The sequence below is a fragment of the Bos indicus genome, chromosome 8, assembly GCF_029378745.1.
Source record: "Bos indicus isolate NIAB-ARS_2022 breed Sahiwal x Tharparkar chromosome 8, NIAB-ARS_B.indTharparkar_mat_pri_1.0, whole genome shotgun sequence".
Classification (NCBI taxonomy): domain Eukaryota; kingdom Metazoa; phylum Chordata; class Mammalia; order Artiodactyla; family Bovidae; genus Bos; species Bos indicus.
Window position 1 is genome coordinate 83,077,833 of NC_091767.1, and position 20,929 is coordinate 83,098,761.

At 39.9% G+C, this 20,929-nt stretch overlaps 1 long non-coding RNA gene across 1 annotated transcript; it reads right to left on the minus strand.

Annotated features, from left to right (window-relative positions):
* Positions 1-16,800: 16,800 nt before the first annotated feature.
* On the minus strand, positions 16,801-17,598 carry LOC109562718 (uncharacterized). Its single transcript, XR_002181198.2, has 2 exons — positions 17,474-17,598; positions 16,801-17,094 (listed from the first exon to the last, which is right to left on the minus strand). It is a non-coding gene; the product is annotated as an uncharacterized lncRNA (long non-coding RNA).
* Between the last annotated feature and the right edge of the window lie 3,331 nt (positions 17,599-20,929).

A 20,929-nucleotide genomic window follows, 5' to 3' on the forward strand; every position in this document is an offset into this window, starting at 1 on the left:
ATGTGATTCTTCCTTACCAACATAAGCAGTAAACTCAGCTCTATTTTATCAATAGATTGTGTTAGTGATAACTGGGCGCTATCACTAAACAGGGCTGACAGAATACTACTATATCCATAAGTTAGTAAATAAGGCAAGTGGAAATCACATAGATTGAGAGCATATTAAAATGTATGTACTTAAAAGTAGAAGAATGAAATCACGGCATCCTATTCCTCCCTGGACAGAGTATGACCTTGGGCAAGAATTTAATAGAACTTATATATAAGTACTGACTTGACAGTCTCAGCGAGATCTAATATAGCTAAGGGAGCAGCCTGTAAAAGGTACAGTTTATGGGCTAAAAATAGGATTGCTTTGTTTTCCTAGAAGACCTGAGAGGTCATGATTTGAAAGCAGAGAGCAAAGAAGGCACAATGAAGGTAAAGAACCAGTACATTTTATATTATAATGTCCAGTAAATAATGTACAGGACAGATTCCATTTATCAAGAAATGGCTTATAAATTATGAGTAAGCAGGGAAATACTTCTCTTTCTCTTCATGAGTTTACTATGCTACTTCTGGGGATTAAAACTTGTCCTTGGGAGATGATATGATGAACATGAATATATATTGTTTTATTCCATAGTTAGCCTAGACAGTCCAGAGAATAAAAGATATGTTGAACTCTTTTATTCAACAGAGATCAACAGAACAAGATTCTAAGTTACCCACCGCTACCCTAACCTGCTTCTTGAAACTTGGAGCACCAAAGTCTGCCCTCACTTCCACATCCCTCTGTTCTGTGGGACTTGGAGAGTCACCACCAACTCTTCTTCTCCAGGCCCTCTTCCCTGGGGTAATTATTCTAGTCTAGACTTGAATAACTCATACTTAGGGGTTAGGGCTTCCCTGATAGCTCAGTTGGTAAAGAATCTGCCTGCAATGCAGGAGACCCTGGTTCGATTCCTGGGCCAGGGCAATCCCCTGGAGATGGGATAGTCTACCCACTCCAGTATTGTTGGGTTTCCCTGGTGGCTCAGCTGGTAAAGAATCTGCCTGCAATACGGGACACCTGGGTTTGATCCCTGGGTTGGGAAGATCCCCTGGAGAAGGGAAAGGCTATCCACTCCAGTATTCTGGCCTGGAGAATTCCATGGAGTGTGTAGTCCATCGGGTCACAAAGAGTTGGACACGACCGAGTGACTTCCATTTTCTCTAAGGGCTTAAGCTGCTAAGTGAGAAACATAGATTCAGAAAAGACCAATCCTTATGTGTAGGGTCTAGATTTTCTTGAAAAGTAACAAGGGATTGGGACACCTGTATGAACAGGAGGCACTTGCATAAGAAAAGCATGGCCTGGATGACAGGGAGGCAAGAGATTAATGCAGGAATGAAAAGTCTTCATGGAGGTTTTAACTTCTGGAGTATTCATACCTAGAACTTTGGGGAAATGATATTCAGTGTATACTTTTGAGTTTTTCCTCTCTTGCATAACAATTTCAAGCTTTCAGAAAAGCCTGGTGCATCCTCAGAGGCATGCATTGTAGTCCAATGAATAGTAAAGAACAAGGCAGAAAGGGAAGTCTAACTGGCTCAGGCTTCCTAGGCTTGTGTGGAGAACAGGAGTCTAGGAGTTCTAAATGGTGACTGGCGGGACAAAGGACAGAGTCGATAAGGGCAGAGAGGGACAGCCAATGGGAGAAACTCAGAAGAACTTAAAAGTAAGATCCCCATCTAAAAATATACACTTATATAGTTTATTTGCTTGTAGAACTTCACAAGTATAGTTGAAAAAACATGGTGAACAAGTTACATGTTTTGCTTAAGATAAAAAAAAATTATCAAACTTGAAATTAGACTTTATTTACAGATGAAGACATTGTGAGAGCTCCATAAAGGCCATAAATATTTTGCTGTATAAAATAAAATTGCCCTTTTTACAAATTTATGGAGACAAAAATAGATTAGTGCCTTCCTTGGGCTAGAATTGAAAACAGGATTGACTACAGCTGTGCAGAAGTTTCTTCTGTGGGTAAAAGAGTAGCTTTAACATTGGATTATAGTGATAAATGCACACCGCAAGATTAAATCAAATTGTGCACTTAATAGGAGAATTCTGTGGTAGGTGAATTACACTTCACTAAAACTGCTTTTAAACAAAATTCCCAATTGCCTTTTTCAGTTAAAAGGAATACTTATATGAAACCCTCATATCATCAATGAAACTCTCTTATGAACATGCATCCTAAGACTACTTGGCCTTTAATCAGGGAAGAAATTAAGAAAAAATTAATTCCAGAGCATTGTTTTTGAAGTGAAAAATTGATGACTTACCTGAAAATACAATAAACATCAACTTTTAAATAAGTAATTAAATAAAATCACACCCATGTTTGCAATTTGTTAGGAAGTATCTACAATACAGAAAATTATCCTCAACTGTATATGTATAATGCGCTGTTAAAGCTCCTATAAAATAAACTGTTTATTACCATTATTTTTTTCCTCCCTTGGAAAATAGTTAAAGCTGATTCTACCTTTGAAGATATCTCAAAATTTTTCAAAGCAAGTGATCTGAATTTGTTCTTCTCCATATTGCCTGACCCAACTCCCCTGGCTAAAACTGAGTGACCCATGAGCAGGATTTGGAATTGGGTCTGAGAGAGTCAGTCAGCCAGTCTGTGGGTGGCTAGAATGTTAGCAGGTATGTTAAGAAGCTGTGGGGCAGCAGTTAGCCAATAAATGGAGAAGAGAAGAGATGATCTAAGAGAGATGAAGTCTGACGGACAGAGCCCGCAGAGGGGAGACCCAGCAAAGGTGCAGTGTGCTTCCTGACCTCTCAATGACCCTTCAGCTCCCAGAGGCCCAGCCGCATTTCTGTCCAAGGTTTCCAGAAGACACCAGGTTTTCTGTTACTTGCAACCAAAAAGTCTTAATTGAAGCAGAAATGTAATTATATGCACAGGGATATAACTGGGAGGATAGTCACCAAAATGGCAACATTGATTCTATGTGAGCAGTGAGACTGATGGTGATGTTTTTCTTCTTGTATTTGTATAAATTGTCTATAATTAAAGTTGCTATTTTGTAACAAGATTACATTTTTATTGTAAAAAATACATACACATTTTACTTTTTTAAACATTTGACAGTGAACAATTCAGTGGCATTTAGTACATTCACAATATTGTACAGTAATCACCACTATCTAGTTTCAGAACATTTTCAACATTCCAGAAGAAAACCTTCTTCTCATGACACTATTACCATTCCCCCTTCTCTCCCTAGGGCTTGGCGACAACTAACCTGCTTTTTCTCTCTGGACTTGCTCATTCAAAAAGGTTATATTTACTTTGGACCTGCTCATTGAAAAAGGTTATATTTACTTTTTAAGGCTGACATGAATAAAACAATAATAGCTGACCCCCCGAAGTTTTGTGGCTCCCTTGCTAACCTGTACCCATAGACGTCTGACATTCCAGAGTACGTCTTTGGAAATGTGTGATCTCTTATCAGATTAAATTTATCTTAGGAATTAAATGTCAAACTTCTCTAATTAGAAGACCTAAAGTGAATAAATGTTACAAATAAACCTGACATTTTCAAATGTGCACATGCCAAAGTAAGAAAAATTATTTCCTAAAAATAAAAGTCCTGACTCTTTCTGAATGATCTTTGTCCATACTGCCAGTACTTGTGTGGCTTTCATAGTGTGCAAGCTTGATGTTTAACAGGACTAATGCTATTGTCTTTTTTCTGTATCTGTAGCTTAAAGTTATATAGCAAAAGTTTTACTATTAATTAGTGGCTCTATGAATTTTCTTCAGGTTTGGTAGATTGATCGAAAGGGATATACAGGCAATATGTAAGCTTGAGGGAAAAATAGAATTATTTTACAAAATTCACAGTAATAGGCAAAAGAGAAAACCATTTGCTTAAAAAAATCTTTACAATAAAACCCCAAAATTCCATAAATAGACATATCAATGATCAAGACATTAGATAACACTAATTCTTCTACTTGGAAAGAGAATTTATAGATATGAATAGATACCACCACCAATTTAACTTTGGAATATAGTCTTCATGTTAGAAATTCTAAAAACTCTGCATCTTTGACTATGTAAAGATGCAGTAGAATATCACTAATTTTAAAAAAGAGTCAGTGTGAGAATTGCCTGTCAATCCAGTGGTTAGGACACTGTATTTTCACTGCTGAATACTTGGGTTCAATTCCTGGTCAGAGAACGAAGATACCACAAACCCAACGTATGGCCAAAATACAAGTTAGTAGCTATGCATTTCAATTTTAATGACAAATCTGAAAATGCTGATTTATTTGAAGCCATCCAGCCATACTAAAAAAGCATTTAAAAATGGATCAATGTCTATCTCATGATTGCATGAGAATCAATGAGATAAGATGTGTGAAATTTGGTACTCAGTTAATTGCTTTTAAAAATGAAAGTAACCCTCTTTGCAAGTCATTTCCCTACAATCTGCACAGCACTGAATATAATATTCCTCAAAGAACACGTGAGTTAATTGTATAAAGTGTGTCAGAAAATTACGAAATAACATACAGTGTGTCATACAATTGAAATTCTTTATGATGTTAATGCATTCTGCAATTAAGAATGATTCTGCTTGCAAACTTTATATATTGAATGAATAAACAATATGGTCTTACTGTATAGCACGGGGATATGTATTCAATATTTTGTGATAAACCATAATGGAAAAGAATATACATATATGTATAACCTTGCTGTTCAGCAGATTGACACAATAGCCAAGATATACTTAAATTTTTTAAAAAAGGAATGATTCTGCTGTATAAAAAAAAGCTAACTATCTAAAATGTATTTCTTTTTTTCTTTTTTATTGTTATTAAAGATATATAACAGGAAATTTACCATTTTAATCATTTTTAACTGTATAGTTCAAGGGCATTAAATACATTCACATTTTGTGCAACTGTCAACATTATTTGCATCATCCCAGACAGAAACTCTAAATTCTATTCTTCCCTCCCTCAGGGCCTGTTATTCTTCCCTCCCTCAGGCCCCGTTTAACCCCTAATCAACTTTCTGTCACTTTGAATCTGGCTTATCTCAGTTCAGTTCAGTTCAGTCGCTCAGTCATGTCCGACTCTTCGAGACCCCATGAATCACAGCATACCAGGCCTCCCTGTCTATCACCAACTCCCGGAGTTGACTCAGACTCACATCCATCGAGTCAGTAATGACATCCAGCCATCTCATCCTCTGTCGTTCCCTTCTCCTCCTGCCCCAATCCCTCCCAGCATCAGAGTCTTTTCCAATGAGTCAACTCTTCGCATGAGGTGGCCAAAGTACTGGAGTTTCACCTTCAGCATCATTCCTTCCAAAGAAATCCTAGGGCTGATCTCCTTTAGAATGGACTGGTTGGATCTCCTTGCAGACCAAGGGACTTTCAAGAGTCTTCTCCAACACCACAGTTCAAAATCATCAATTCTTTGGCATTCAGCTTTCTTCACAGTCCAACTCTCACATCCATACATGACCACAGGAAAAACCATAGCCTTGACTAGACGGACCTTTGTTGGCAAAGTAATGCCTCTGCTTTTGAATATGCTATCTAGGTTGGTCATAACTTTCCTTCCAAGGAGTAAGTGTCTTTTAATTTCATGGCTGCAGTCACCATCTGCAGTGATTTTGGAGCCCCAAAAAATAAAGTCTGACACTGTTTCCACTGTTTCCCCATCTATTTCCCATGAAGTGATAGGACCAGATGCCATGATCTAAGTTTTCTGAATGTTGAGTTTTAAGCCAATGTTTTCACTGTCCTTCTTCACTTTCATCAAGAGGCTTTTTAGTTCCTCTTCACTTTCTGCCATAAGGGTGGTGTCATCTGCATATCTGAGGTTATTGATATTTCTCCCGGCAATCTTGATTCCAGCTTGTGCTTCTTCCAGCCCAGCATTTCTCATGATGTACTCTGCATATAGGTTAAATAAACAGGGTGACAATATACAGCCTTTAAGTACTCCTTTTCCTATTTGGAACCAGTCTGTTGTTCCATGTCCAGTTCTAACTGTTGCTTCCTGACCTGCATACAAATTTCTCAAGAGGCAGGTCAGGTGGTCTGGTATTCCCATCTCTTTCAGAATTTTCCACAGTTTATTGTGATCCACACAGTCAAAGGCTTTGGCATAGTCAATAAAGCAGAAATAGATGTTTTTCTGGAACTCTCTTGCTTTTTCCATGATCCAGCGGATGTTGGCAATTTGGTCTCTGGTTCCTCTGACTTTTCTAAAACCAGCTTGAACATCAAGGAGTTCACGGTTCACGTATTGCTGAAGCCTGGCTTGGAGAATTTTGATGATTACTTTACTAGTGTGTGAGATGAGTGCAATTGTGCGGTAGTTTGAGCATTCTTTGGCATTGCCTTTCTTTGGGATTGGAATGAAAACTGACCTTTTCCAGTCCTGTGGCCACTGCTGAGTTTTCCAAATTTGCTGGCATATTGAGTGCAGCACTTTCACAGCATCATCTTTCAGGGTTTGAAATAGCTCAACTGGAATTCCATCACCTCCACTAGCTTTGTTCGTAGTGATGCTTTCTAAGGCCCACTTGACTTCACATTCCAGGATGTCTGGCTCTAGGTGAGTGATCACACCATTGTGATTATCTGGGTCATGAAGATCTTTTTTGTACAGTTCTTCTGTGTATTCTTGCCTCCTCTCCTTAATATCTTCTGCTTCTGTTAGGTCCATACCATTTCTATCCTTTATCAAGCCCATCTTTGCATGTATATGTGTGTGTGTGTGTGTGTGTATATATATATATATATATATATATGCTGCTAAGTTGCTTCAGTTGTGTCCGACTCTGTGCGACCCCATAGATGGCAGCCCACCTGGCTCCCCCGTCCCTGGGATTCTCCAGGCAAGAACACTGGAGTGTGTTGCCATTTCCTTCTCCAGTGCATAAAAGTGAAAAGTGAAAGTGAAGTTGCTCAGTCGTGTCCAACCCTCAGCGACCCCATGGACTGCAGCCTTCCAGGCTCCTCCGTCCAAGGGATTTTCCAGGCAAAAGTACTGGAGTGGGTTGCCATAGATATATATATATCCACTCTTCTTTAGATTCTTTTCCCATATAGGTCATTACAGAGTATTGGGTAGAGTTCCTTGTACTATACAGTAGGTCCTTAGGAAAGTGAAAGTGAAGTCACTCAGTCATGTCCAACTCTTTGCAACCCCATGGACTGTAGCCTACCAGGCTCCTCTGTCCATGGGATTTTCCAGGCAATAGTACTGGAATGAATTGCCATTTCCTTCTCCATCAGATCTTCCCGACCCAGGGATGGAACCCAGGTCTCCCACATTGTAGACAGATGCTTTACCATCTGAGCCACCAGGGAAGTCCTTATTTGTTATCTATTTTGTATATAGTAGTGTGTATGTGTCAATCCCAAACTCCCAATTTATCCCTCCCCTCACTTTTCCTCCTATAACCATAAGTTTGTTTCCTGCATCTGTGATTCTGTTTTGTAAATAAATTCATTTGTACCATTTTTCTTTAGATTTCACATATAAATGATAAATGATATTTGTCTCTCTCTGTTTCTGACTTCCTTCAGTGAGTATAACAATCTCTAGGTCCATCCATTTTGCTGCAAGTGGCATTATTTCATCCTTTTTATGGCTGAGTAATATTCCATTGTATACATGTACCACATCTTCTTTATTCATTTCTCTGTCAATGAACATTTAGGTTACTTCCGTGTCTTGGCTATTGAAAATAGTGCTGCGTGAACATCATGGTGCACGCATGTTTGAATTAGAGTTTTCTCTGGATATACACCCAGGAGTGGGACCATATGGCAATCTATTTTTAGTTTTTTAAGGAACCTCTATAATCCCAAAGAAAGGCAATGCCAAAGAATGCTCAAACTACTGCACAATTGCACTCATCTCACACGCTAGTGAAATAATGCTCAAAATTCTCCAAGCCAGCCTTCAGCAATATGTGAACCGTGAACTTCCTGATGTTCAAGCTGGTTTTAGAAAAGTCAGAGGAACCAGAGATCAAATTGCCAACATCCGCTGGATCATGGAAAAAGCAAGAGAGTTCCAGAAAAACATCTATTTCTGCTTTATTGACTATGCCAAAGCCTTTGACTATGTGGATGACAATAAGCTGTGGAAAATTCTGAAAGAGATGGGAATACCAGATCACCTGACCTGCCTCTTGAGAAATTTGTATGCAGGTCAGGAAGCAACAGTTAGAACTGGACATGGAACAACAGACTGGTTCCAAATAGGAAAAGGAGTACGTCAAGGCTGTATAGTATAACCCTGCTTGTTTAACTTATATGCAGAGTACATCATGAGAAATGCTGGACTGGAAGAAGCACAAGCTGGAATCAAGATTGCCAGGAGAAATATCAATAACCTCAGTTATGCAGATGACACCACCCTTATGGCAGAAAGTGAAGAGGAACTAAAAAGCCTCTTGATGAAAGTGAAGAAGGACAGTGAAAACATTGGCTTAAAGCATGGCATCCGGTCCCATCACTTCATGGGAAATAGATGGGGAAACAGTGGAAACAGTGTCAGATTTTATTTTTTTGGGCTCCAAAATCACTGCAGATGGTGACTGCAGCCATGAAATTAAAAGACACTTACTCCTTGGAAGGAAAGTTATGACCAACCTAGATAGCATATTCAAAAGCAGAGGCATTATTTTGCCAACAAAGGTCCGTCTAGTCAAGGCTATGGTTTTTCCTGTGGTCATGTATGGATGTGAGAGTTGGACTGTGAAGAAAGCTGAGTGCCAAAGAATTGATGATTTTGAACTGTGGTGTTGGAGAAGACTCTTGAGAGTCCCTTGGTCTGCAAGGAGATCCAACCAGTCCATTTTGAAGGAGATCAGCCCTGGGATTTCTTTGGAAGGAATGATGCTGAAGGTGAAACTCCAGTACTTTGGCCACCTCATGCGAAGAGTTGACTCATTGGAAAAGACTGATGCTGGGAGGGATTGGGGGCAGGAGGAGAAGGGAACGACAGAGGATGAGATGGCTGGATGGCATCACTGACTCGATGGCCGTGAGTCTGAGTGAACTCCAGGAGTTGGTGATGGACAGGGAGGCCTGGCGTGCTGTGATTCATGGGGTCGCAAAGAGTAGGACACGACTGAGTGACTGAACTGAATACTGTTTTCAACAACGGTTGTATGAATTTACATTCCCACTAACAACATAGGAGGGTTCGCTCTTCTTCACACCGTCTCCAATATGTATTATTCCTGGACTTTTGAATGATGACCATCTGACCAGTGTGTGATGGTACCTCATTGTAGTTTTGATTTTTATTTCTCTAATGATTATCGATATTGAGCATCTTTTCATGTGCCTATTGGCCATATGTATGTCTTCTTTTGGAGAAATGTGTATTTGAGTCTTCTGCCCAGTTTTGGACTGGGTTGTTTGTTTCTTTTGTTATTGAGTTATATGAGCTATTTGTAAATTAATCTCTTGGTAGTTGCATCATTCGCAAATATTTTCTCCCAGCTCATAGGATGTTTTTTCATTTTGTTTATGGTTTCCTGTCCTTGCAAAAGCTTATGTTTAATTAGATTCCATTTGTTTATTTTTGCTTTTGCTTCTATTGTAAAAGTTAATGATTTTTAAAATTTTAATTTTACATTCTGCTACTTTATTGAATTCTTCTAATATTTAAATTAACTTTATCATTGATTTTTGAGAGGTTTTCAGGTATACTATCATATCATCTACAAATAAAATTATTTTTACTTCTTCTTTACACATTCTGATGCCTCTAATTGATTTCTCTTGTCTTAATTGTATTGGTTAATACTGCTGGATCACTGAAAAAGCAAGAGTTCTAGAAAAACATCTATTTCTGCTTTATTGACTATGCCAAAGCCTTTGACTGTGTGGATCACAATAAGCTGTGGAAAATTCTGAAAGAGATGGGAATACCAGACCACCTGACCTGCCTCTTGAGAAACCTATATGCAGGTCAGGAAGCAACAGTTAGAACTGGACATGGAACAACAACTGGTTCCAAATAGGAAAAGGAGTACGTCAAGGCTGTATATTGTCACCCTGCTTATTTAACTTATATGCAGAGTACATCATGAGAAACGCTGGACTGGAAGAAGCACAAGCTGGAATCAAGATTGCCAGGAGAAATATCAATAACCTCAGATATGCAGATGACACCACCCTTATGGCAGAAAGTGAAAGGAACTAAAAAGCCTCTTGATGAAAGTGAAAGAGGACAGTGAGAACATTGGCTTAAAGCTTAGCATTCAGAAACCTAAGATCATGGCATCTGGTCCCATCACTTCATGGGAAATAGATGGGGAAACAGTGGAAACAGTGTCAGACTTTATTTTTTTTGGTCTCCAAAATCACAGTAGATGGTGACTGCAGCCATGAAATTAAAAGACACTTATTCCTTGGAAGGAAAGTTATGACCAACCTAAATAGCATATTCAAAAGCAGAGGCATTACTTTGCCAACAAAGGTCCGTCTAGTCAAGGCTATGGTTTTTCCTGTGGTCATGTATGGATGTGAGAGTTGTACTGTGAAGAAAGCTGAATGCCAAAGAATTGATACTTTTGAACTGTGGTGTTGGAAAAGACTCTTGAGGGTCTCTTGGGCTGCAAGGAGATCTGACCAGTCCATCCTAAAGGAGATCAGTCCTGGGTATTCACTGGAAGGACTGATGCTGAAGCTCCAATACTTTGGCCACCTCATGCGAAGAGTTGACTCATTGGAAAGGACTCTGATGCTGGGAGGGATTGGGGGCAGGAGGAGAAGGGGATGACAAAGGATGAGATGGCTGGATGGCAACACCGACTTGATGGACATGAGTTTGGGTAAACTCCGGGAGTTGGTGATGGACAGGGAGGCCTGGCGTGCTGCGATTCATGGGGTCGCAAAGAGTCGGACACGACTAAGCGACTGGACTGAACTGAACTGAACTGACTACCTGTAGTACAATGTTGAATAGTAATGGATAATCCACATAGTTGTCTTATTTCCAGTCTTAGAAGAATTAATTGCCTGCAATGTTTGCTGATTAAATAGGAAACTAGTTTTAAGAGTAAGGTATGTATTATATCCTTCTCTTGTGTCTCAGCTGGTAAATAAACCATGTGCAATGCAGGAAACCTGGGTTCAGTCGCTGGGTTGGGAAGATCCCCTGGAGAAGGGAAAGGCTACCCACTCCAATATTCTGGCCTAGAGAATTCCATGGACAGAGGAGCATGGGGTCACAGAGTCAAACACAACTCAGCGACTTTGACTTTCACATATATGGATATATACTCATGTTAAGAAAGAATTCTTTAATTCCTGTGTGTTTTTATAATGAATAGGTATTGATTTATTCAAAGACTTGCTCTGCTTCTTTGATTCTTTTTCTTGGCTTTATTAATATTATGTATGACACTAATTGATTTCTAAATATTAAGCCAAATTTTCATTTCTGGAACATAACCCACTTGGTAATTCTGCATTATTTTCTTAACATGGCATTGAATTATTTTTGCTAATTATTTTTTCTAATATTTTGATTAGAATTTTGTGTCAATATTCATGAAAGATGTTGGCCAATAGTCTTTCTTTGTACCCTATTTAGTTTAGATAGCAGTGTTATACTTGCTTCATGGAAAAAACAAGTAAGATTTCCTTCTTTTTTAATGCTTTTGATATGATGGTTTGGTTGTATTCCCCTAGGAAATTATTCAGGCCTTGTGCTTTTTCTTAGGGTAGTTATTTGATAATTTTTTTTTTGTTTCTTCTGTGGAAACTGTTTTCTTTAAGCTTTGTAATTCTAATGGGTTCAATTTTGCTAATCTGAGTTTCCCTAGGAAATTATCCATTTGCTATAGGTGCTCAAATATATTTGCATGGAAGTCTGCAAAGTGGGCTTCCCTGGTAGCTCAGACAGTAAAGTATCTGCCTGCAGTGCAGAAGACCCAGGTTCAATCACTGGGAAGGGAAGATCCCCTGGAGAAGGGAATAGCAACCCATTCCAGTATTCTTGCCTAGAGAATTCCATGGACAGAGGAGCCTGGTGAGCTATAAGTTCATGGGGTCACAAAGAGTCAGACATGGCTAGGTGACCAACAATAACACTGCAAAGTAGCCCTATATGGTTTTTAAAGGTTTCTTGTCTCTGGTTATTCTCCCTTGTTGATATTAAAGTGTGACAAGAGATATCTGATGGGTGAAGGAATGAAAGGAGACTTTCTTGTTATTCTTGGTATGTTTTTATATTCCTTTTCTTTTTCAGTGGAAATGTTCATGTGTTCTTTATATGAAAGTGAAAGTGAAGTCTCTCAGTTGTGTCAACTCTTTGCGACCCCATGGACTGTAGCCTACCAAGCTTCTCTGTCCATGGGGTTTTCCAGGCAAGAGTACTGGAGTGGGTTGCCATTTCCTTCTCCAGGGGATCTTCCCCACCTAGGGATCGAACCCAGGTCTCTGGCATTGCAGGCAGATGCTTTACCCTCTGAGCTACCAGGGAAGCCCCCCATTCCTTATATAATTTTTATATAAGGAAAAAAAATTCCTTATATAATTTTTTAAAAAGCAATATGAACAAAAGAATGAAGCCCAAAAGGGATATAGACATATGCATGCACACAGAGGGGTGGTATCTAACTGGTAAGTGTCTACTATATGAGACCTATGTATGGCTCAGTCACCCTCCTTGATAAAAATTAATGTGCCAAGGTCCATTTGAGTCAGCCAATTCTTTTAAAAATTATATTTGTATCTAAGGCACATTTTGGAAATGACTGCCTTATTAGTTAGAGCACATTTTCAATGTACATACTGCCCCCCATATCTCCATCTCAACAGAAAGCCTCTCCATGAGCATAGATACAGATTTCTCCCATAGTAGAGGCAGAGTCCTTTGGTTATATCAGGTGCCCCAAAATTGAGGACTGATCACTACTTTGACATAATGATAATACCTTCCATTCTCATGATGCTTTTCAGGCATTCAAAGCACTCATACAGATTTTCTTATTTGACTCTCACAATATCTCTGTTAGGTAGACTTGGCAGGTTATCTTCATTTTACAGTCGGAGAAAAAACCCCAAAGATTATGTGGCTTTGCTAAGGTCATTTAGCTGACATGGGGCAAGGGGAGTACTGGCACCAAGTCTACTCTTCTTTATGCTGCAGTGCTCATCACAAGCTGACTTCTCCTAGGCTGTGTTTTAATAGTATGCCCCATCACAATGCTTGCTAAATTGATAATGTCAATAACAGCAATGTTATATAAGCAAAACAATTTAGAAACTGTGCTTTTAAGTGCTCACTCAGACTTAAGAGGGTAATTATATAATGACTTAGGAAACCGAGCCATTTAAAAAAGACTTTCTACAATGGCCAAAACCGTCTCTGATGCTAAGCAAAGGAATAAAGTACATTGTATTGCTTAGCATTTTTGTTTAGCTGAAAGTACATTTTTAGATATTCTACCACCATTCATTCAACAAATATTTACTGAGTGCCACTTATGTGCCAATCCCTGTTCTCAGCAATGAGGATACAGCAGTGGACAAAGCAACGTCTCTGTTCTCAGAGCTCACATCCTAGTGGAAGGAGACAGACAACAAATAAATGAATATACATCACGAAAAATGCTGTGGAGGAAGATAAATTGGGAAATGGGGTTTAAAATGGACTGTCCAGGGAAGGTATCTCTGATAAGAAGACATCTGAGCAGGGATGGAAAAGAATTTAGAGAATGAGTCTTATTGAAGAAACAGCTCCAAACAGCAAGACCCTAAAGCAAGAGAGAATTCTGCCATTATTTTCTTTTTAAAATTTTAATTGAGATATAGTTAAGATACACTATTTCATAACTTACAGGTGTGCAACATCAGTTCAGTTCAGTCGGTCAGTCATGTCTGACTTTTGTGACCCCATGGACTGCAGCATGCCAGGTTTCCCTGTCCATCACCAACTCTTGGAGCTTACTCAAACTCATGTCCATCGAGTTGGTGATGCCATCTGACCATCTCAACCTCTGTTGTCCCCTTCTCCTCCCACCTTCAATCTTTCCCAGCATCAAGGTCTTTTCCAATGAGTCAGTTCTTTGCATCAGGTGGCCAGAGTATTGGGGTTTCAGCTTCAGCATCGGTCCTTCCAATGAATATTCAGGACTGATTTCCTTTAGGATGGACTGGTTGTATCTCCTTGCTGTCCAAGGGACTCTCAAAAGTCTTCTCCAACACCACAGTTCAAAAGCATCAATTCTTTGGTGCTGAGCTTTGTTTATAGTCCAACTTTCACATCCATACATGACTAGTGGAAAAACCATAGCTTTGTCTAGATGGACAGCTTTTTAATATGCTGTTTAGGTTCATAACTTTTCTTCCAAGGAGCAAGTGTCTTTTAATTTCATGGCTGTAGTCACCACCTGCAGTGATTTTGGAGCCCCAAAATATAAAGTCTGTCACTGTTCCCATTGTTTCCCCATCTATTTGCCATAAAGTGATGGGTCCGGATGCCATGATCTTAGTTTTCTGAATGTTGAGTTTTAAGCCAATTTTAGAGGTTCTATTTTATTTATAGCTGCTATAAAATACTGGCTATATTCTCTGTGTACAGTACATCCTTGTAGTTTATTTATTTTATACACAATTGTATCTCTTGATCCCCTACCCATATCTTGCCCCTCACCTCTTTCCTCTCTCCACTAGTAACCACTAGTTTGTTCTCTATGAGTCTATTGCCTTATTGTTACATTTCCTAGTTTATTTTTTAGATTCCACATGTAAGTGATACCATACAGTAGTTATATTTCTCTAACATTTCACTTAGCAGAATATACCCTCCAAGCCCATCCATGTTGTTACAAACAGCAAAATTTTATGGCTGAATATTATTCCATTAATTAGAACTGGACATTGAACAACAGACTGGTTCCAATGGGAAAGGAGTACGTCAAGGCTGTATATTGTCACCCTACTTATTTAACTTATATGCAAAGTACATCATGTGAAATGCCGGGCTGGATGAAGCACAAGCTGGAATCAAGATTGCCGGGAGAATACCAATAACCTCAGATATGCACATGACACCATCCTTATGGCCGAAAGTGAAGAAGAACTAAAGAGCCTCTTGATGAAAGTGAAAGAGGAGAGTGAAAAAGTTGGCTTAAAACTCAACATTCAGAAAACTAAGATCATGGCATCTGGTCCCATCACTTCATGGCAAATAGATGGGGAAACAATGGAAACAGTGACAGACTTTATATTTTGGGGCTCCAAATCACTGCAGATGGTGACTGCAGCCATGAAATTAAAAGACACTTGCTCCTTGGAATAAAAGCCATGACCAACCTAATCAGCATATTTAAAAACAGAGACATTACTTTGCCAACAAATGTCCGGATAGTCAAAGCGATGGTTTTTCCACTAGTAATGTATGGATATGAAAGTTGGATTATAAACAAAGCTGAGCACCAAAGAACTGATGCTTTTGAATTGTGATGGTGGAAAAGACTCTTGAGAGTCCCTTGGACAGCAAGGAGATCCAACCTGTCCATCCTAAAGGAAATCAGTCCTGAATATTCATTAGAAGGAGTGATGCTGAAGCTGAAACTCCAATACTTAGGCCGCCTGATGCGAAGAACTGACTCATTGGAAAGAAAAGACCTTGATGCTGGGAAAGACTGAAGGTGGGAGGAGAAGGGGACAACAGGAGATGAGATGGTTGGATGGCATCACTGACTTGATGGACATGAGTTTGAATAAGCTCCAGGAGCTGGTGATGGACAGGGAAGCCAGGCGTGCTGCAGTCCATGGGGTCACAAAGAGTCAGACATGACTGAACAACTGAACTGAACTGATTATTCCATTGTGTATATGTATATACTATATCTTCCGTATTCATTCTTCTGATGATGGACATTTAGGCTGCTTTCATATCTTGTCAATCATAAACAATGCTGTTATGAATATTAGGATATATGTGTCTTTTTGAATTAGTGTGTTTTCTTTATATATATATATATACATACATACACACACACACACACACACACACACACACACATATATCCAGGAGTGGAATTTGATGGATCATGTAATTCTGTTTTCAGTTTTTTGAGAAACTTACATACTGTTTTCCACAGTAGCTACACCAACTTACATTCCCACCAACAGTGTACAAGGGCTCCCTTTTCTCCACATCTTCACCAGTATTTGTTGTTTGTGCTCTTTTTGATGATAGCCATTCTGACAGGTGTGAGGTTCTCTGACATTCTTAAATGTGTAGAAGAGAGCACTAATTCTCTCATACCCAAATGATCCAAAAAGGGCCTCCAGAGCTCAATGTTTTCTCCATGATTGGAGACTCAGTGAGAACAGTGTCTTATATTAATATTTAAAATAAAATTTTAATAAATAGTAGAACCTACTGTGCTTCTGTTGCTTAAACTATGTCAATTATTTAAAAAAAAGAAAAAACTAAGTTTTTTATTAATCTATTTTTATCTTTATGTCTTCAGCACATAGACACTATCTTTAGTCCTTGTTTTTTAAAATATTGCATTTTACCTGAAGAGCTTATGTAAGCTACACATCATGAAGCTCTTGAAATTTAGTTGACGAGTGAAACAACCAGAAGAGATGCCTTTTTATGCAGACGTTTGTAGTGCTGAACTGCCCTTTGTGTTACTTCTTGCTCAGGATGCTTATGTACTTTTGTTACTGAAACGCAAGTCCATGTGCCCAATGCGCAGTGAGGTGAACCAATACTGAAATGTTGGAGTTCTGAACAGAGAAAGGTTTATTGCAGGGCCTTGCAAGGAGACAGGTGACTCATGCCTCAAAAACCCCAAACTCCCCGAAAACTTTCAACAAAGCCCTTTTCCAGGAAAGGAGTGGTGGAGCATGGTTAGTTGTTGCAGACTTCTTGGTGTCAGAGCCTTTCTTCTAGAAGTCAGGTCATGGTCAGGTAACGATCTTCTTGTAAGTCTCTACCAAACAAATGTTATTCTGTGTTCTGACAAGAAAAGGCAAGGTCTCAAGGCTCAGCTTTCACCCTCCAAGGTCCAGGTCCTGGCTAAGAGGAAGCAGATCTCAGTTGGCGGCTACCTCAAGGACAGGTCCCCAGACTCTGCCCAGCTGTCATCACTGAAGGAGCCAGGTGCCCAACTTAACTGATCCTCAGGCTCCTAAGGCCACTCAAACCACGGGAGCTATGTTCTTCAGACTGTGACCCAGGCAGACTTACACTGCTATTAGGTTGCAGAGGCAGAGATCGGGGGAGATTCACTGCTGCCTCAAGGCCTGGGCCTGGACAATGGGCAGCCCTGGCCAGGGCTCTGGAGCCCAGCAAAACACAGTCCCCAGACTGTTTGCTGGGGCCCCCAGATCACCTCGTGGCCCAAGACTGGGTGAGCTGGGGGCCCCAGGGGAGAAGGGCAGGATTCGCCTCTTACCTCACTCTGCCTGACAACCACCACTCTACCAGCTGTTGGGTGAAGGGCCCACCAACAGTTGCTTGCTTGGAGAAGGGACCCACTGTGGTGCTGACCAGTGGCTGAGAGACTGTTAGTGGTTTCGAGGTGACTGTTACCTGGTAACGGAGTGGGGGGTAACGGCAAACAATGACTATGTGCTAAGAGCTGCACACTGCTTGCTCTAGTACACTTTCTCTTATAGTTTCTCTATGCTAAGGAAACATCTTGGATATTTAGTATCTTTGTGTTATTGAACCCCCAATCCGATGATCTCCAAACTCAAAACCCAGTGACCTAAAACAACAACCATGTTATTATCTTATGATTCTGTGGATTGACTGAACTCAATTGGGCAGTTCTTGCTGTATCTTAGGCAGCTGGTGGGGTTAAAGTCATCTGGAAGCTTCTGGCATGCAGAAATGGCTAAGTTTTCTTCCTTTCCCATGTAGTTTTGTGGGGCTTCCCAGGTGGCGCTAGTCGTAAAGAACCCGCCTGCTAATACAGGAGATGTAAGAGACATGGGTCCAATCCTTAGGTCAGGAAGATCCCCTGAAGGAGGAAATGGCCACCCACTCCAGTATTCCTGCCTGGAGAATCCCATGGACTGGTTGGGTTATAGTTCATAGGGTCGCAAAGAATCAGACATGACTGAAGCTACTTAGCATACCCACGTGATTTTAGGGCTTCTCCTCTTCATGTGGCTTTTCCACATGGCTGCTAGGGCTTCCTCAAACCATGGAAGTTAGGTTCAAGAAGAAAATTGAAGCTTTTCTTAAAGGCTAAGCCCAGAATTGGCACAGTATCATTTCTACTTTACTCTGTTTCTTAATAGTCACAGCCAATCCAGATTCAGTGAGGGAGGTGACTGCACAATACATGATACTGGAAAGTGTCATTCATTGAGAGCCATCTTTGGAGATCAGTTATAACACCTTCTCATCCTGCATTATCATTCTGTGTGTTTACTTTTGTTAGATCATCTGATAGAAAACTTATAAGACATACCAGTACAAAGTGTTATGCAATCACAGAAAAGGGAATGGCCAACAGTTTCTGGTAGGGAAAATAATAACCTTGAAAGAAAGGAGAATTTAAAGCTAAATCTTGAATGATAAATAGTCTCCCTGGGCAGATTAGATAGATAAAACAGCACATGTGAGGTCGCCGATGCATGAAGAAGTCAGGGGTGTTTGGGGAACAAAAGTATTTTCACTTTAGCTCAGCACTTCCCAGATTCTACTGTGTACAGACATTTCTTCGGGACCTTGTAAAGTGCAGATTCAGATTCAGTGGCTCTGTGGTTGGCCTGAGATTGTGCCTTTCTAAAAAGCTCCTCAGTGACTTGCAGCTGCTGGTTCACAGATCATCCTTAGAGAGTGAGATGAGAGCTTATTTTTTAATATATTTCTAAAATATAATCTAAGCAGAAGAGCAGCATTATTTCAACATCTTAGTTAATGCAAACTTAGCTTGGACACAGTATAGCTTTCAGTTCACAAAATTATGTTTTTTAGGGGGTCTAAGTTGAACTGAAGTATACCATTTCCCTACTTGTGTTTCAGTGAGCACTCCCTCACAAAATTCTACTGGTGATAAAATTACAGACCCCCACTCAGCTTCCTCTTAGGGCTCTTCTGAGAACTGTGCCTTAAATGCACAATGTCTGTTCCCAGCTTGCATAGCTCTTGAAGGAGTGAAACCGTGTCCTACTCACAACTAAGCTGTTAGCTCAGTGTTTAGCAAAAAGCATTACGGTTAGGAGTATAGACTCACATTCCTGATCCCAGAACTACCACTTACTGAAGCATTAATCTCATGGAATTAATTAATTAACGCATTAATTAATAATAATAATTAATGCATGCATTAATTAATGTACATGCCATACATACATGGCATTGTAACCTGGAGACGGAAGAAGTATTCACCTCTTCCAGTTGTTGTAAGGATTAAACAGAAAATATTTAGAAAGATTTAGTAAGCCTCTTGATGAAAGTGAAAGAGGAGAGTGAAAAGGTTGGCCTAAAGCTTAAGATTCAGAAAACTAAGATCATGGCATCTGGTCCCATCACTTCATGGCAAATAGATGGGGAAACAGTGGAAACAGTGTCAGACTTTGTTTTGGGGGGCTCCAAAATCATTGCAGATGGTGACTGCAGCCATGAAATTAAATGACACTTACTCCTTGGAAGGAAAGTTATGACCAACCTAGATAGCATATTGAAAAGCAGAGACATTACTTTGCCAACAAAGGTCTGTCTAGTCAAGGCTATGGTTTTTCCTGTGGTCATGTATGGATGTGAAAATTGGACTGTGAAGAAAGCTGAGCGCTGAAGAATTGATGCTTTTGAACTGTGGTGTTGGAGAAGACTCTTGAGAGTCCCTTGGACTGCAAGGAGATCCAGTCTGTTCTAAGGGAGATCAGTCCTGGATGTTCATTGGAAGGACTGATGCTAAAGCTGAAACTCCAATACTTTGGCTACCTCGTGCAAAGAGTTGACTCATTGGAAAAGACCCTGATGCTGGGAGGGATTGGGGGCAGGAGAAGGGGATAACAGAGGATGAAATGGCTGGATGGCATCACCAACCTGATAGACATGAGTTTGAGTAAACTCTGGGAGTTGGTGATGGACAGGGAGGCCTGGTGTGCTGCAGTTCATGGGGTTGCAAAGAGTCGGACATGACTGAGCAACTGAAATGACTGACTGACTGAAGCCGTATATAAAATTTAACTATGATTATTAGCAAATGTGTGGAATAATGAATCTTACAGACAAAAGAAACATTGTCACATCCATTTAATCATGTGAATGCATTAATTAACTTGCACACATTAATTAGTTTGTTGCATTTTTACTTTACTTTTAACACATGCAAAATTGTCAGGAGCACATACATGCAAAGAAGAAATTCACACAACAAATATTTCCTGGATGAAAAGCACTTTTGCAAGTACTGAGGATGAGGCCATAAAGAAGGGAAGGAGAGGACAGAAAAATGAATTATATAAGATTCCTCACCTTAGGGAGGACAAATAAGAATAAGAATTATAATACAAAGTAAAACAATCCAATACCACAAGAGGGGTGCCAGTAACATGTTCATGCTAATCGTCACTTGTGGGGAATTCTGTTTGTTGCCTGCCCAGCCATCCATTCCTGTCTGCTGGTATTGGAAACATTTTCCTTGGGGATCCACTTCATTCACTCAGCTTCAGTTGAGGGGGCTAACTCCAGCTTGACCTGGTGAACTAGGCCCTTTCCTTTCTAGCTTGGCTTATAACTATAAGGATTTTTAAATGTCACTATTGGGACTATCTACAGAATGAAACAGATCAAAGGGAGGTAAATATAGAAGAAAATATAGCAAAGAGATGGCAAGTGGCGGAATGAGAGGTCAAGTCCTAGTATGGTTTGTCAGTGACACAGCTATGCC